The sequence below is a fragment of the Pyxicephalus adspersus genome, chromosome 12, assembly GCF_032062135.1.
Source record: "Pyxicephalus adspersus chromosome 12, UCB_Pads_2.0, whole genome shotgun sequence".
Lineage (NCBI taxonomy): Eukaryota > Metazoa > Chordata > Amphibia > Anura > Pyxicephalidae > Pyxicephalus > Pyxicephalus adspersus.
In genome coordinates this window covers 8,758,691-8,764,308 of record NC_092869.1, presented here as the reverse complement: position 1 = coordinate 8,764,308, position 5,618 = coordinate 8,758,691, and the positions used below count along the sequence as shown (strand labels likewise).

At 41.8% G+C, this 5,618-nt stretch overlaps 1 long non-coding RNA gene across 1 annotated transcript in view; it reads left to right on the top strand.

The window, feature by feature from the left end:
• Positions 1-966: 966 nt before the first annotated feature.
• LOC140342375 (uncharacterized) overlaps positions 967-5,618 on the top strand; it is an 11,050-nt gene continuing 6,398 nt past the window's right edge. Inside the window, exon 1 of the long non-coding RNA XR_011923064.1 lies at positions 967-1,367. This is a non-coding gene — a long non-coding RNA (uncharacterized lncRNA). The remainder of the gene's footprint in view (positions 1,368-5,618) is intronic.

Here is a 5,618-nt window from a genome sequence, read left to right as displayed (position 1 = left end):
CAGACAGGACCTGACCACAGGGAACATACAGGTTACAGCATGGAAGAGGTTAACACGTGGAGGTCATCGGCAGCGACCTAAATAAAAGGGCCCTGTGGTTTTTGTTAGACAGGAATAAAGTAAAATATTAATGAAAATGTACAGATTTCAGTCTGTTAAGGCTGACAAGGGAATGGGTCTCAGAGCCTATATGCAGATGATTAATAGGGTCAGCGTTCCCTTTCCTCCTGTGCGGTTACAGGGCGGCTTACTTATGGGATTCCTGGAAGCTGCTTTCTCCTTGCTGTGCTCATTTCCAGGAATCCCACGCGTTTCACTGTCCTGTCCCAGGAGAGGTAGGTTCCCTGAGCCCTCCTTATAGTCTTACAAGAATCCTGCAGCTTCCTATAAGTGAGGAACATCTGATACCTGAGCAAGTGCAAATGCTTTTTTTGAAATGGCTGACATAAATGCCTCCTCCTATATAATATCACATTCCTTCCATAGGCCAAAGAAGAAAGGTCACTATATGTCAAGACGCCCATTAGAGATATTATTTACTACAAGAATTCCATGTTTTTTGTGTCTGCAAACCAAATCATTCATATAAGCTTTCAATATTTATAAGGTGATTCAATCATAATAAAAAAAAATCAAAAACAGCTTTTCTGCAAAGAAAATATATAATACTTACCCTACTTGGCCCCTCTTTGCATGCCTCGGGGGCGTCTGTCCCAATGTTACTACAGAACCCCTGAAGTGGACCAATGGGATGAACCACGGCAGGCACCCAACACTTCGGAAACTGTGTGGAATGCAGAAAAACTAGTGCTTGAAGACAGTTGCCATCATCTACATGGGAAAGGTAGGTGTTAACTTTTCTTTATAGGATGAAGGCAACCTACCTCTAAAGTTCATAGTTGGTGGAAGTATGTCTTAAAGCACAATTAAATGTTAAGTTTAAATCAGTTAAATACATTCCATGTGCATCAAAACAAAACAAAAGGATCAAAGTCTTTGAGTTAATTTCTCTTAAAAACCACCAAACTACACAGAACAAACACAAAACCAACCACAGCCTGGAAGCAGCTGCTTCTCTGCAGAGGTCCAAGAAACTCCCCGCTGAGTCAGTGCTGGAGCTTTCCAATTAGCAGAAAGTATGGAAATTCTGCACAACCTATCAGCAGGTCTCGAAAGTGGGTTGTCTATCTTAATCCAAACTTGGCTTGATAGGGAAGTGCTGGAGACATTGGAGTCCAAAGGAGAGGGTACAGTGCTTTGAGCTACAGTATTTGCTGGTTTGTTGGTTTTTATGAGCACCCAGGTTCAAAGGATTACCCAATATTAACTGGAAGCAACCATCTTCTGCTAATTATTGTAGAGAACAGGTAAGTAGGTTGCCTATCTTTTTGTCTCCACTCCCCAATTGTTATAACTGATTTTCCATGATAATATTATCACCCTCCTGCCTTCCCGATTTATACCCCTCTAAATGGTTGTAAGAAGAAATAATCTACCTGCCCCTATGTAATTACTGTATCCTAGGGCAACATAGGGTCCATCAGTAAGAACCACTAACCTTAATGAGGGGGTAAGAAAATGACACTACAGGAAGCGTCTGAAAAATCTCCGGCTAACGATTTCTCAATTCTTCAGAATAGACAAAAGAAGGGGCGAGTGTTAAGGGGTGCGTATTTGCTATCCTCCTACCCCCTGATTCTTTTTTGCTAGCTTCTCTGTAGTTAAGCTAATCACATCTACTGATCACACCCATGTAAAGTAAAAAAAAAAAAAAACAGATTCTAATGCATTTTATTTTTCTTACAACCTGCACCACAAATCTATACATTGAATTTGGGTGGTATAATAGACGCCGTACCCGTTGGCACATCATGCATCAGAAATCATAATTCCTGCCTGATAATGTCTGATATAGTTAACCCTTAGCTATTTCTTCAGCCGATTTACACATGATGATTTGTTTATTGCTGTCGCGTCGGAGAAGGGTTAAGTACATAGACGCTGGTGAGCAAAATTCCTCCAGTATTGATCTCTCCGCTCCTGTCTCCAGCGGTTCCCCGTCGTTTCAATCAATAAAGGTAACTGGTAAAACTCACTGGGGCTCCCGCCACCTGCAGTCATAAAGCAGCACTTCTCGCTCGGCTCTTTGCACAGGCTTGGCGAGCCAGCCGTGACCCATTCCTTACCACAGGAGGAAGGCAGGCCCTGTATCGGCCTTCTGGTGTTCCCATAATCCTCCCTGGCCTGCCCAATGTGGCGATAGTGACAGTTTTGTGTCGGGAAGCATTTATTATGTCCCCGGCCCCGATATTATGGATGGCTGTCCGGTAAATGACAGAGCACTGGACTGATTCTCATTGATTTTTTTGGGAAAATCTCTGCTATCTTCACGGACTGGTGTAATATAAAACCGCTGCTATAGCCTGATGGAATACACATACAGGTTTCATAAATACCATGGCAAAGGACACTGATGGGGTGTAACCCACTAAAATCCACATAGCTGTATCAGTGGTTATACTCAGAAAAGATAACTTCTGTTCCGTTAAAAGTAGTTACACACCGTCACCCCCAGGAAACATAGAAAAAGATTACTTAGCTACAAATTTATTAGTTGGAGACAGAGTTCAACATGTGTATAAAGTATGCAAAAGTAAATTCTGTAATTTGTGCCATTTGAAAATATACCATATTCATGTTTCTGGTACAAAATGTTGAGAGTTTAATTAAAAAAATTGTCAGCAGGTGGCTCTTTATTGCAGAGGAGAAGGGTTATGTCTCTTCTGCAATAAAACAAACTTACCTGCCTGTTCAGAATTTTTAAGCACATTCATCTCTCCATGCCCCATTGCCAGAATCTTAACCTGGTCCTCTTCCCAGTTCGGAACTTTTGTCTAATTTGATTGGCCAGGCCAAAATGATGTGGCGTGCACACAGGAGTTTGTTTATTCCTGGCAGCCAGCTATTTTGGGATGTTACACTGAGCTGCTTCTGTCAAAATCTGACTTAGGGCTGATTCACACCTTCCTCCTCACATCTCATGGCTCCCTGTGGCTGGCACCTTGCCAGTTGCTCAAACACTGGCACAGGAGTGCTGGTTCAAAAAGCAACCCCATATTCATTCTCTGCGGCTGCGCTACACTCTGCCGCTGCTGTCTCCCAGAGCAGCAGGATTTCCTGACATGAGAAAGCCATTAGTGCAGCTCAACCTCACTGCCAGTGTGAATTAGCCCTTAGACAGCCACCATAATGCCAGGGGATAGTACACCTGTACACCTGCCTGTCATCCCACAAGAAAAGAGGTCTATGTAAGTAGTTGATGTCCTATTGGGTGGATCCTGCTATTACAGACAATGCAAATCAGGTAGTCGGTCTGTGCTTACTGTAAATCTATTGGTCTGGGCACTTATAAAATAGGGGCCCCTAATGCACATAATTCCATCTCAGTGCACCCCTACATTCTGTCACTTGGGTTCTGGAGAAAGGCTCAGTCTGCTCAACCCTAAAACCAGACCTGACCATGGCGATGTTGTATATAGGTTTCCCCTGTACTGCAGAACCTTGTGCTGCCTATACCCCCTTGTCTTATGATCTCTGCTGATACCAAGTTATATTTGGGTACCTACACTACATGCATTTCTGTTGGAGATAAGAATTACAGTGGTGTCACTGAGTTGTATGTATCACGGAGGCTATGTATAGATGAGCGATTAACAAAAAACATTCCTGGATGCCAATTCTCCAGTTCATGAGTACCAATTCTCCAGTAGGCAGTTTCAGTGCGGCTTCAGTTCAATTCATGTGAGCTTACACTCCAATTACAGATATGGGAAACAAACAGACAGCAGGTCATAATATAGTACAATAGCAACCAGAAGCTCCAGGGTCAAAGGCCAATGTAAGGGATCATGTACTTATCTAATTGAATGGCCCTGAAGTGGTGCTTCAGAAAATGGTGTAAAAGCAGTATTTTAGGTGGATGGATGACAAGTGGGAGCTCGGTACATGTGGTGTTATTTAATATCAAATTACCTGTGTTGTATTTACATGGGGGTCACAATCTCCAGGATTTAATTCCTGCTATAGAGTAATACTGCTTGGCTTGAGATGAAACCAGCAGATACATTTGACACTTCTTATATATGAATAAATCCATATCCTCCATAGGCTGGGTAAGCCCCAGAGAAGACATGAAGGCCGATATCATTTTGGGGTCTCTATGCCAGGGGTGAATGTACCTGTAAGCTCCTCACATGCTGGTCATTGGCCTGACTGAGTGACCCACCATTCCTTATACACAGTGACATGGGGGGATTTTGGCTACAGAACCTGTTCAACTGCCAAAGACAGGGATTCTAAAACCAGAGGAAAGACTACCAAAATTAAAGCCATAGATTGCCCTGCCTCATGTTTACCTCCTAAAAGACAGGAAACAACATCACTATTGTTTACAACTACCAGCCTGGATTGTAGGAGAACTAGGCCGCAGTGGGTAAATCTCTGTATCTAGACATCCCAAGTAGGAGGTCCAATTTAGTTTTTTGACACACTTTGGGGGACAAAACAAATAATTAAATTTATATGTGTACCGTTATGCTTTACAGCATTCATTATTAAAAGAGAAATAAACAAAAATAAGGGCAGATTAGGCAACATATATACTTAAGTATGCGCAACCAGGGTCATAAACAAAGACGCTTGTTGTCAATTGACAAAAGGGAACATTAAAAATGTTCCTTCTCTGGAAAAATCTACATAAAACCTCCATTTCCCCTTATCTTAGATTCCTGTCAGCCCCTGTGTATGTGGAAACGCCTATGCATGTTAAGCCGGTGGAGATTGGGAGCGCATGTTTATATACATAAAGGGGTTAAAGACCTGCATGAATTCCCTCATAGTTTCCATGGCAACATCTGATGTATTGGCCTATTGATCAGCAAATAGATATATTGAGGCTCGAGATCTTGGCCGGCCCAAGTTATGCTGCACGCTGCACATTTTTCTTCTAACCGTAGGCCGAAATCAATAGCAGACACCGTTTCCCACCACAGCTCCTCTGCCTTTCCCCTCCTTGGTCATGCCTTGTAAAGCAAAGTCCCAGTACAGCGTCTCACGCCATATTTATATGGAAAGACGTACATTAGCCTAAACTATCATCGTTTCATTTTCTGCCTTTCTCTCTGATGAAATATTCTTTCCAACCCAGACTCAGACAAGAAGAGAGGAGAGGAAATGTTTTTCAAGAAAACAATAGGTATATTTTTTTTTGTTTGCAGTCTCTGCAAAATCTGCATTGAAACACCCAATTTTGCCGCTCATTTGTAGAACTAATCAGCGCCATTTGTTAATTGATTGTAGGAATAAATAAAGAGATCGCCGTGAGGGTTACAAAGAAGAAGAAAGCAGGTGTGGGATTGTCCTGGTTTTTGTTCTGGAGAAGTAAGAACATCAGTATAAAAATATAAATAAAAAATACAAATATAAAAGGGGAAAACTGTCCGTCCGTCACTTTCTGCTTGTGACGGTGTCCAGGGGTTGTGATATAACACACGATTTGAAGAGAACTTACATTAAATAATAATAATATATATATATATATATATATATATATATATATA